Source organism: Oryzias latipes, chromosome 1 (genome assembly GCF_053564925.1).
Source record: "Oryzias latipes strain Hd-rR chromosome 1, Olatipes_Hd-rR_3.1".
Taxonomy (NCBI): Eukaryota; Metazoa; Chordata; class Actinopteri; order Beloniformes; family Adrianichthyidae; genus Oryzias; species Oryzias latipes.
Window position 1 is genome coordinate 3,310,069 of NC_136237.1, and position 12,831 is coordinate 3,322,899.

The window sequence follows — 12,831 nt, forward strand, 5'->3', positions numbered from 1 at the left end:
AAATATAAAATATTTGCTTTCAAGTTTTTTATTTTGTATTTATTTTCTTTTTGGCTTTTACTTTTTTTTCATAAAGTATTTTTGCGTTTGCAAAGCCATGGTTTTTGTGTGCGTTGTCTCATTTGGTTTTTTCCCTTTCTTTAAATTTTTCCGTTTAGTGTAAAAAAAAAAAATTTAAAGGCAAAGAAAAAGTATTTGAAAGCTAATAGTTTTATTTGCAACTCAGAAAGTTTTGATAGCAACATGGTGGCATAAATATCCCTCCATGGATTGTTGTAGGACAGAATTGTTACTCAGAGATTCTCTCCTGCAGGTTTACGGGTTTCTATAAACTCTGTCAAAGTTGAACATCCTTCATTTTTAACCACTAGGCCTATACATTAGATGTTTTTTAACTGACTGACACAAAAACATTTTTGTCTGTCACTACATTACACTACATTACCCAAAGTATAGAGACCACATGTGTATAAAACCTTTATCCCTCAGGTATGCAGACTGTTTTCACAAACATTGGTGAAAGAATGTTCTTCTCTCAGGAGCTCAGTGAATTCCAGCGTGGAACCGTTACAGGACGCAACAAACCCAGTGATGAAATGTCCTGAATGTTCCACAGTCAACAGGTCCTGTCCATTGATTCTCCACCGACACCATCAGGTACAACTCTTTCATTGGTGTGGTATTGAGAAATCCAGCTGGATCCTTTAGTGGTGTTTCACGGTCTGGTTTTTTTCAGAACATATTTTCAGTCTTAGGACCAGCAGTTTGAACTGTTCTCAACACTCGTCTTCTTGCATCCACTCCCCTTAGTTTTAAACAGGCGGAAGTGAGACCACTGCTGACAAAACAAGGGCTTGGTTCTGCTTTGTTTTCAAACTATAGGTAAATATCCAACCTACGTTTCTGTGCTAAAGTCCTTGAGAACACAGTCTGCAAACAGTTGGTCACTTTCTTAAAAGCACATGAGATTCTGGAATCTTTACAGGTCTGGACATGGCCCAGAGACCAAACTTTTAACATGTTTTTTAATGATGTTCTGATGATACCTGATGCAGGTGAACTGGTTGTTCTTTTGTTATCGGATCTATCAGCAGCTTTGGACACAGTTGATCACGATTGGCCGGCCAGAACAATTAACTAGGCTTTCTTTTCCGGGATAGCCCCACGGTGGATGTTGTCTTGGCCTACATACAGGTCTTTCTGTGTTAGAATGGACCTTCACTCATTCAAGTGTTACCCCCTGAAGTGGGGGGGCCTTCATGGGTCAGTTCTGGGCCCATTGCTTTATTCTATCTACTTGCTGCCACTGGGAATGCTGTGTTGGAAGTATGAGGTAAACTTTTACCTTTATGCAGATGACTGCCAAATCTATGTCCCTATATGTAAGGGACCTGACCGCACGATTAAAACAATAATTGAATGCCATGATTAAGTTAGGTTGTGGATAATGATTGTGTTTTCCCCTAGTGATAGAAAAGAGCCCAGTCTTGATCTCTCGCCCCTTTTGAACAGTCTGTGGTCGGGAACCTGGGTGTGAAACAGAAGCTCCTCCTCCAAATAAACGCTGTGACCAGGTCCTGCTTTTTCAGATGCACCGTCTTGGTAGGATGAAGTCTTCTACATTAAAAACGAACCTCACAGTCATCACCCATGCCTTCCTGTTGTCCAGACTAAATGATTGCAGTTCTTTGTATGCTGGATCACCCAAGGCTACAATAGCCAGGCTGCTGCTGGTCCAAAAGTCAAGTGGTCAAGTGACCATCAAGCTGTCCATATAGATATTGTTAAATGTCCCTCACAAAATGTCAGTAAATCTCATTTAAAAATAAATAACTCGCTGCTCCAAATGACAGAAGTGCAAACAAAAATTTACAATCTTGTTTCAAAAATGTTTAATAAGGCCAAATTGGAGAACTCTTTCTCCGTTAACTGGGAGTTATTCAAATATGAATCAGCCAAGTTTTTAAGAACATTTGGTGGTAACTTAGCTAAACTAAGAAAGCAACAAGAGCATGACCTAATCACAGGCATCTCAGTACTATCGCAAAAACCTCTGGACAGCCTGTCAGATGAGCAGAAACTACAAATGGTTAAACTACAGGAAGACTTGGATCAAGTTTATAGAAGAAAAGCAGAAGGAGCTTTTATTAGATCCAGAAAGCAATGGGTCGAGCAAGGAGAACAAAACTCTTAAATGGAGAAGCATCAAGGACAAATAAACACTATTAACGGGTTAAAAATTAATGACATAAATTGTAGTGATGCTAAAATAATCTCCAACTATTGTTTATCAATTATAAGAATCTATATTCATCACAATATTCTGAATTGGAAGCTGAAATCTTTCTGAACTCTTTAAACAATACCAGAACAATTAAAGTCTCTGAAAAAGAACTTTGTGATGATCCAGGAAGTCTTGGAGAAGTCTGTGACTGCATCAAGCTGTTAAAACCAAATAAATCTCCAAGAACTGATGGATTCACTCAGTGGTTCCCAAACTTTTTCTGCAGGGCCCCCCTTTCTGAAAATTAGAATATTTTGGAGCCCCCCCACACTGACACAAACATACAAATCCTTTGTTTCTAAACTCCACCGCGCCTTATAACATGTGGTTAATGAGAAATCTTTCTCTGAACGGTAGAATTCTGTTATCTAAAGCTGAAGGAATCTCTAGATCTGTCTGTGTGTCTCTGTCTATAGAAATGCCAAAACACATCTGTAACCTATTAAACAAAACATTATTCGATTTTATTTGGAGGAAAAAATGTCATTACTTAAGCAAAATTTGTTTTGTGTAACACCAGAAAACATGGGGGCATGGATGTATTAACCTTTGAAACTTTAAAAGACTCTTTTAAAATAAAGTGGTTAGCAATAATTAAATATTTTTCCAAAGCATCTGGTCTTTCATTAAATTTGAAAAGATGTGAACTCCTCCCAATTACATCTTGTGATTCTGATTCACTCTTTAATGTTCCTGTAAAGATATCAGTCACATATCTTGGTATAATAATATCCAATACTGAAAATGATAGAGGTAATACTAACTTTCTTCCAATTATTGATAAACTGAAAAAGAGGTTTAACCTCTGGCTCTTACGTGACCTTTCCATTAAAGGTCGAGTTCTCCTCTCCAAGGCTGAAGGGCTCTCCAGAGTCATTTATGTCAGCAGCATGATTAGCAAAACTGTTGATAAACTGCTATGCGACTTTGTCTGGAAAAGACGAACTCTTCATATAAGGAAATCTGTTCTAATGAATGATTATACTAGTGGGGGTCTGAACTTTCTGGATATCAGTACCTTAAATATGACTTTTAAAATTAATTGGATAAGAAAGTTTCTGAAAAATCAAAATTCATTCCCAATTATATTTTCTCCCAGGTTGGTGGCCTCGACTTTTTACTGCTCTGCGCCTACAAGCCCGACAAAGTGTCCATCAAACTGTCTTCATTTCATAAACAGATGCTACTTGCTTCGTCCCTGATTTATAAACATAACTTTTCTCCTCACAGATTTTACATTTGGAACAATAGATATATTCTTTGCAGAAAGAAAACTATCTTTATCCAACAGTGGTTTGATAATAATATCAGACTAGTTGGTCAATTATTCAATCAACAAGGTCAACTTTAAACTATCTAACTTTAAACTATTTAAACTTTAACCCGAATTCCTTCAGTTCTACCAGATCCCTGTTTCTGTGAAGGACCTTTCAGTTGTTTTTGATGCCGTTTCCCTCAACCTCACCCATCTTTATAAAGGATCTCCATCTGCTCCCCAACCACAGCTTCACGTGACGGACACTGCTGTGGAAAACTCTGCTTCTCTGCTTTGACAAATCAAAACAAAGCCGTCCAAAGACGGTTCCAGCAGGAACTAAAAACTGAATCCCCGGCCGTAACTTTCTGGACTTCACTTCATGGTCAAATGTGTTGGGAAAAGGTTTGGCTTCTGCCACACAAATATCTTCTAAGCAACAAAGTGAAAGAGGTTTCATTCAAGAACATTCATAGGTTTTATCCAACAAATCAGTATATGCAAAGGCTGAAAAGGGATATTGATTAAACTGTTCTTTCTGTTCTCACTCTGAGGAAAACGTTGGTGCATATTTTTTAGACCTGCAAGTACACTGAAAAATATGGGACAAATTAACAAACTTGATAAAAGCTCAAATTTATCCACATTTTACTTTCACGTGGAAAAACATCTTATTTGGTTACGTTAATTATGATAAGACATTTTTATCTCAATTTTATTTAATAATAAAATAAAATCAAAGACCCTGAAAAAAAAGTACCGGTAGTAAGAACCAATGAGTTATTGGTGGACACCATCCGCCCAACCCCCGACAATCGCCCCGCCTTGGTAGAAGTGAAACCAAACAGACTTCGGTAAAGTTACGCCACCCTCTCTTTCTCTCTCACTGTTTCCGTCCCGTCTGAGCAAATCACGATTCACGAACCGGCCAGCCACCAATCGTCACGGCGGTACTTTTCAGGCTGGGAGCAAGGTCTCTTTTTTCAGCTTCAATAACCGCTTGAGTCATTTCTTAGAGCGACGGCTCGGTGCAGACCTGCAGAGATTCATTCGTGTTCTACAGTGAACATGTGACTCCGACAAACATTCAGCACAGCGGTAGATCAGCAAAACAGGGCTGTTAACAGCGGCTCCGTCCGTCAGTCCTGATGGCAGCAGAATTCTCTGTTTCTGCCTGTTTTTCTCTGTGGATTTTTACCTTTTTGTGGTTCTGTTCAAATGTTGAAGGTAAGTTCGTGAATATTCTGTTATTTAGCTCTGAAGAAAAATTTCTGTTCGATGTTTAGAAACTTCAACCTTTTTTTGCCGTCACGGTTCTTTCTAAAGACCAGTCAATGAAGTAATGTCTGAATTTGATTACGGTTTCATTAATCAAACCAACCAAAGATGCAGGTGTGAGAGCTTTTTCAGTAAAGACTTGGGATGAGTACCGAGTCCGGAGAAACATTCTTCAAAAAGACCGTTGGGCGCAGGCAGTAACTGTGAGATTTGTTAGTTATCGCGAGATGCACATTAGGAGGCGTTGTCGTACACGTCTGGCCCGGGTGCACCAAATGAGTTTTATCACTAGAGGAGACACGCCCGCTTTAGAAGCCTGGCCGACGGTGGCGGAGCGCGACGCCATCTTGGTGAGGTCGACGACGCCCACATGACATTGATTTCTATTGATTTTAGTGGTGTCTAAGTAGCTTTTATAAACTGTATATATTTTTAGATTTAAATATATTTATACATTTATATAAATATATTTATACATTTATGTATATAATATATATATAGATACATCATTTGTTGTTGTTAAAGAAGAGAAACAGTCAGCCTTAAAAGCTCAAACTTGAATGAAAATGCATTGTTGCAGGACTTCTTACAAATAAAAAAATTATTACAAAGAATTTTTAAAAATAATTTCTAAACATTGAGTATGTTGAAAGTAAGTTCATGAATGTTCTGTTCTTTAGTTCTAAAGAAAAGTTTCTGTTTTTTATTTACAATTTACAATTTAACCTTTAATTGTCGCGGTTCTTTCCAAAGGCTATTTAATAAAATAACGTCTGAATTTTGAAGTGAAAGCACGACAGCAGAAGATGGAGAAAAAATGAACCAAAGTGAGCAGCTGCAACAGAAAAGGAATACCATTAATACAGGATGTGACGCAAAATTTTATTTTGCTAAATATTTATGTAATTTTTATTGTAGCAATACACTTTAAACAATGCTTTTGGACTGTTTCGTGTATTTATAATGCCCACTTAAAAAAACTGTAATAAATAACTTTAAAATCTCATACATGATTAGTTTTATATTATGTCTCTTTCTGTTAGAAGCTTTTCCTCTGCTTTTGCTGTTGTGTTTCTGGATTTGTTCATTTGTACAGTGGTTGTTTTTGGTTCTTCAAGATTTGTTATTGTGTACCAGGATTTGCTGTTGTTGGATCTTCAATATAAATGTGTCTTGCACCTCTGAGCCACCGTAGTTTTTCAGAGGAGATGAAATGATTAAAATGTGGAAAATTGGTCAGACAGTTTCTTTGTACGTGGGACTTTTTATTCTTTTTTTCTACAATACGTTTGTCTGTCAGAATCTTTACCAACCATTGTGACTACATCTGCAGATGACATTCTGTTTCATACTCTGGTTTTTTGATGGACTTCTCTCCTCGTGACCTGACAGCCTGCATACGCTGCACCATGACCCCCACATAGGTTTCAACTTGTTCCCAGGATTCATAGCGGTGATCCTCTCCACACCTGGGACATCTCTGCTTTCCTTTCCAACAGCAGCAATGTGTCCAAATCTGTGGCAGTGAAACATCTGATGGCTTTAAGAATTGACTTTAGAGTCTTCCTCTCCCTCTTCATCACTGTCAGTCCACATTACCGTCTCTGTTTTGATAACACAGCTGTGTTTTCCCGCCTCTGCTTTTGTGTCCATCCATCATTTAGCCATGTCCTGATACTGGTGTCTTTGAATCTCTTCTTCAGTTCGAGTAGAAACGTTTCCCCGATCTGCGATGAAACCGGAGGATTTCCGTCATTCGGTTCTGCGATTTTCAAATTAGCCTAAATCCATTTCTGGTTTTCAAAATAAGAAAAAAAGAAAAGCAACAAAAGCTGAGAATATGAGAGCACTAAAAATTCAGAAGCGGCTGATTTGACACCGCAAATCCGAAGTATGGCTGGCTTGACCGCAATAAACTTTCAGGGCCGTCTCTGACGGGTCAATTTAGTCTTCTTGTGTCCACTCAGGTTCGTCTGGCAGTAGAGAGACCACTGCTGAAAAAGCAAGGGCTTGGTTCTTCTTCGTTTTCAAACTGTAGGTCAACATCCAACCTACCTTTCTGTGCTGAAGTCCTTGAGAACACCGTCTACAAGCAGTTGGTCACTTTCTTAAATGCACATGAGATCCTGGAACCTTTATAGTCAGGATTCAGGTCTGGAGACAGACATACTTTTATCATGTTTTTTAATGATGGAACCTGATGAAACCTGATGCAGGTGAACTGATCGTTCTTTTGTTATTGGATCTATCAGCAGCTCTTGACACAGTTGATCATGATTGGTTGGCAGGAACAATGGGCAGGGCTTTCTGGGGTAGCCCTATTGTGGATGTGGCCTTACTTTAAAGACAGGTTTTTCTGCGTTAGAATGGGCCCTCACTCATCCAAGAAGTGGGTTCTGGAACCATTGCTATTTTCTTTCTACTTGCTACCACTGGGAATGCTTTGTAGGAAGCACGAGGTGAACTTCATGGATCTAAAAAAAAGCTACTATTTAGCAGAGACACTAAAGATGTCAAAGATTTTCTTCAACAAAAACGTTTGCTAAAATAAGGTGTCCTTTCATTTTAGCCTGAAATATTTGAAAACTATCATTTCTGTTGATAAAACGATCATTCTCAAGTGACCGGCTGTTATAACTTTAAATAGTTGGAGGATAGTTGGATGCTAAAGCTGAAGCGCAACATGTAGAGGAGTTGGACTTTATTCTATTCTCCTGGGTTCATACATGCCTCAGTTCACACAGTTCTGCACTCATCTGCAGAGGAAACGTCTCCTCCACTCCATACAGACACTTCCACAGATTCTCCACCAGATAGAAACACAGAGCCACAGTCTGAAACCAGAGTATAAACCAACATTTATTCATGTTTCACCTGTTTGATGTCATTTATTCACTATATGGCTGAGAAGTAATTATTTGATGTTTTTCTTTTGGTCATCTGGCTGAACTGTTTTGTCGTTTTGTAAAGGATTCATCGTTCAGCACAGTTTAGGTCCTGTTTCATGAAAATATTTATGAACAAATATCTGAAGGAGTTTAAATACGCTTTACTTCTTTAGATCTGACTCAGCCTCCCTTTGACTTACCACATCAGATGCAGACGACTGTGGATGATGGAAAAACCAAACCCATGTGGTAACCCCCCATGGAGAGGGATAAACAACTTGAACAAGAGAGAGAAAGCTCCAGTTAGGGGTGTAAGAAAAAATCGATTCTGCAATATATCGCAATACGTCAGTTGGCAATACTTGTATCGATTCAAAATGCTGCCAGATCGATATTTATTTAATTATTTCTGAGCGTCCTTCAGCTTCTGACTCTTGTTGTCCACTTCACCCTCCGACCGCTAGTTGGCAGCAGAGAACACGGAGCCCCTTTGAGCAGCCCCAACTCTGCACAAGACAACATGAAGACTGTAGCCAGAGGCAGCTTGTTCTGTTGTTATGAGACATGAACTTTTTAGTTTTTACTTGGAATGGATACCAAACAGAAACTCTGAACCAGTAAGATATGAAAACGTGGATTTCTGTGCTTTTTAGCGGCTCAGATAAATAAGAGACAATGAAGCACTGCAGCAGCTAATAGGCTAATGCGCTTAGCATCTGCTGACATGTTAGCAAAGCGGGCTAAAGTTCTGCAGAACCTCAAAGCAATGGATTCTAGTTTAGGGACCTGATGGATCAGAGGGATGTGTACAACGCTCTGAAAAAGGTTGACGTTGTGGTGATCAGCGTTACCAGTTTACTTCCGTGTGTCACAAGGGTTACATTTCTGCTCTGCTGCACCTTTGCAAAATGTAAACAAAGCCATTTTTTGGCACATTAAAGCAACTTTCCTTCGTTCTGTCATCTGCCTCATCATCAGACTTTGTTTCTGGAAAGAATCAGTCTGTGTCCCCCACTCTTTATTTTTAAAGCACCATTCAGTCTCCTGAACTGTTTAAAAGCACTAGAGAAGCTACATTAATGCTGAAAATAAACAGCATTTTATTTCCTCAATAGAAACTTATTGGTTAAGGCTCATTCATTCTTTGTTTTTTCTTACACTTAAAAATATATATATATATATTTTTTTTAAATCAGACAATGTTTTGACTGTTCCCTTTCTATATTTTAACTTACCAAAATAAAAGCACTATGAATTTCCTTTGGTAAACGAAACTTGTATATAAGATACAATTGCAGTGCTTAACATTATGATCATTAAACCGAATTTGACCATTTTATTACAGTGGAAGACATTAAAATTCAGGTTGAGTTTTTTCAAAGTCATATTTAAAAAAAACAGAAAGAAAACATGTTTTGGTAAAATATCAGGATACGTATCGTATCGCCAGACTCTTGCCAATACACACCCCCTTGCTCCAGTGCATAAAATATATATATATTTTTAACAATCAACAGGGTTTCACCTGCAGACCAAACGGAGCATCTCTTCAGGTGCTTTGAGGAAAATGCTGGAAGTGGAACAGTTACTTCCCTGCAACAGAATGACGGCAGGAATAACCGAGATGTCCACAAGTCCCCCTTAGAAAGTCCAAGTCAGAAGTCCTTGCAGTGCAGCAGCAGTATAGAAATGACTGAGAACGGCTCCAAACGGCAAACCTTTGGTGCTTTTCACTCCTGTGGGCTGTGCGTTTGGATCATTGCTGTGCTGGACGATTCAGCCAACTGCTGGAGTAACGGGATCTTTTTGGGGCTCAAACAGACCAGGTGACCTCACTGAAGCAATCAGCGGCAGATTTAGGTGTTTGGGGGCCCCAGGCAAACAGTAACATGGGGCCCTCTGCAGTGGTTTTATTAGAGAAAAATTAAAAGAAACATCCTTACCTATCAGGGGAAACGCAGAATAACTTCCTCAGTGGTCCACTTCAAGACAACGTCAATGTCAAAAACTCAAAAACATCACATTTAAATGTTAAAGGAATTTTATTTCATTTACATTATTTTTACTTGAAAATAACATTTTTTAGGTTCTATTAAATGGACTAATTTGTTCATCCCTCACTTCCAAGAAGGAACAAATGAGGATTATGAGGATTTTCTGTTTTTCTTTGTCAGGTTTTACTAAAATAGCAAAAGGAACAGTTTTTTTTTTATTATTATTGTGTCTTGTTCTTCCTATTTCATTTGTCTTCCAGCCCTTTTGGAACTTTAAAAACAAATGTTTTGCTTTCTCTTTGCCTTTTTCCTCTTTTCACAGCCCCTCAGATCTCTCTGCTTCATTTGACCACTTTTTAAAAAAAGCTTTAAATCATCATTTAATCTCTGCCAGTGTTGCCAGATAGTCACAGTTTTCCAGCCTAAATGTCATTCAGAGACCACCAGACCCAAATTGAAAAAACCCTCTTAAAATATCAATGATTAATTAATTAGCATTGATTATGCATCCATTATTCTTTACTTCCTGATTTGATTGAAAACAAAACTTGGACACATTTTTAATGATATTACATCCACCGTTTTTGCAGTCAGTTGTAGAAAAACATGACATAATGAAATATTTATTTAGTTATTTATTACTGTTGTCTTTATGTGGACATTATAAATACATGAAACAGTCCAAAACAATTTTTTAATTGTATTACTACAATAAAAATGAAAACAATGTTTAGGTAAAGTTTTTGTGTCACATCCTGTATTGATGGTATTGCTTTTCCATTAGCAGCTGCTCACTTTGGTTCATTTTTTTCCTCCATCTTCTGCTGTGGTGTTTTCACTTCCTGCTTAAAAACAAACTTTAACAAAATTCAGATGTTTGTTCATTAAATAGCCTTCCGAAAGAACCACAACCATTAAAGGTTGAATTTTCTAAACATCAAACAGAAACTTTTCTTCAGAATTAAAGAACAGAACATTCATGAACTTACCTTCAACATGTGAACAGAACCAGAACCACACAAATGTCAAAATCCACAGAGAAGCAGAAACAGAGAATTCTGCTGCCATCAGCACTGAACCATGACTGAAATAAGAAGATGGAGCCGCTGCCATTGAACCATGTCAGTGCATCTTATGGTTGTGAAGTCAGTGACAGCGCGTCCGTCTTTCCGTGACCAGGAAGGCAGAAAGCTCCCCCAGAGGTCTGAGACCTCCCCCCCAAAAAAAGTCAAAGTGGGAGCACCACTGAATCACCTCCATCATCTTACAGCAGGGGGCCCCAAACTACGACTCGGGGGCTGGACCCGACCCGCCCTCCACCTTGACCCGGCCCCCCTGAACGATGCCAGAGTGGGACCTTTTTTTTTTTTCTTTAGGCTGGCCACGTGATCGAGACTCATGGAAGTATGGAACACAGAATCCATGGAATTGTTTTTTCACATCAATAAAGTTTATTTGAATTGAAATGTGAGCCAAGCTAAAAATGTTGCTACAGCAACCTCACTTTGCCCCAGTCTTAGAACTTGACCCCCCCCCCCATTCAAAACAGGAAAAAGACAAAAAGGTTACGTAAGACAAACATTGATCCAGAATGCAGGAAGTTGATCAGAGAGAACAAACAGTGGTGTCTGTAGGTTAGCCTCCTGGAAACCTCCGAAACTGGATTATCAGGGAAGAACACAAAAACCTGAAGAGACTGTTCACATCAGTCATTTAAGAGATTCTGCTCTACAACTGAAGTTGAACATTTACCTGAGATTGTGCATGGAGAACAGAAGCTTTATTTCTGTGAACAACCACAGATATTGATTTGGTTATAATTGATTTTCTAAAATCAAATCTATTTTTCATGACTTTTTATGTAGAGAACCCAGAGAGGATTATTTGATATCAAATTGGGTTATTAATATTTGGTCATGTGTGGCTTTCAGTTTACAATATAGGCCACCCCGCGATCGACACACTTTCTCTATTTCAAACTGACCCCGGCCCCTGATCAGAGAATGGAAACGTCATGTGGCCCTCACTGGAAAAAGTTGAACCCCTGTTCTGGAGGAACCTGACAGGATGCAACTGTCATCAATTAGTGACTACCCAATTTCATAGTATTATTACAAAATGCACACCATGAAACACCTCATGCACCCCCTCCTCAAGCTAACCACACACCCACAGACTTCCTTTCTGTTGAAATATATGAATCTCATTTATAAATTTCTCATTTTTCAACCATGTTTTGCCTCAATGAGTCTCTAATTCTGTGAGGTGAAGACCGTTCAGTGGGATGTTCTGAGTAATGCCTTGTCCCGGCCCTCTCCTCTGCACCTCTTTCTTCATCTTCATCATCAGCTGATTGCAGATATTGTTGAAACCAGTTTCTGACCTCCTTGGGTTCAAGAACCAGGATTTCAAGTGGGAGGTGTCACGTTCAATGTCTCAGCAATTGGGAGTGTCTCCACCCGAGCCAGACATGCCCATGTCAACACCAAACAGCCACCTCACCTCAGTCTTTACTAAAAAGCTCTCACAGCTTCATCTTTGGTTGGTCTGATTCCACTCCAGCTCCAGAACCAAACCAAAGACACAAAAGGTAAGGACTAAAAAGAACTGAGAATATCTGTTATTAGGGAGTAGAAGCCCATAAAGCTTTCACTGGATTCATGTAATTCTGCCGGAAAAATGAAACAACCATGTGGGGCTTTGAAACCACACAGAACAGCGACACCTGGTGGTGGACTGGACTTACAACATCTGCTTAAACTAAGCTCTGTGTAACTTCAATGTGAAAGTGATAAAGAAAAAATATAAAACAACACAATGTGTGACTATTTCTGTGAGAATTCTTTCTTTCCAGTGTAGAATGTGGAGGTGAACAGGGGTTCTATTATATTTTTTATGTTCTTGTTATTATGCATTTAATGGATTCTATATATGTATGTATATTGTATTGCAGAAATATTCTTGATTCCTGTCCTCAGTAACAGATAATATGTACAGAGGTCACCAGTAGGCCTGTTTCTGACTTGTGGTCTGTTTTCTTTCTGTACTGGAGTGTTTATGGAGCCACGCCACCTGCAATGCAGACTAGACAAAAGTACACCACTCTAATGACGTATTTTGTATGTTTTCATC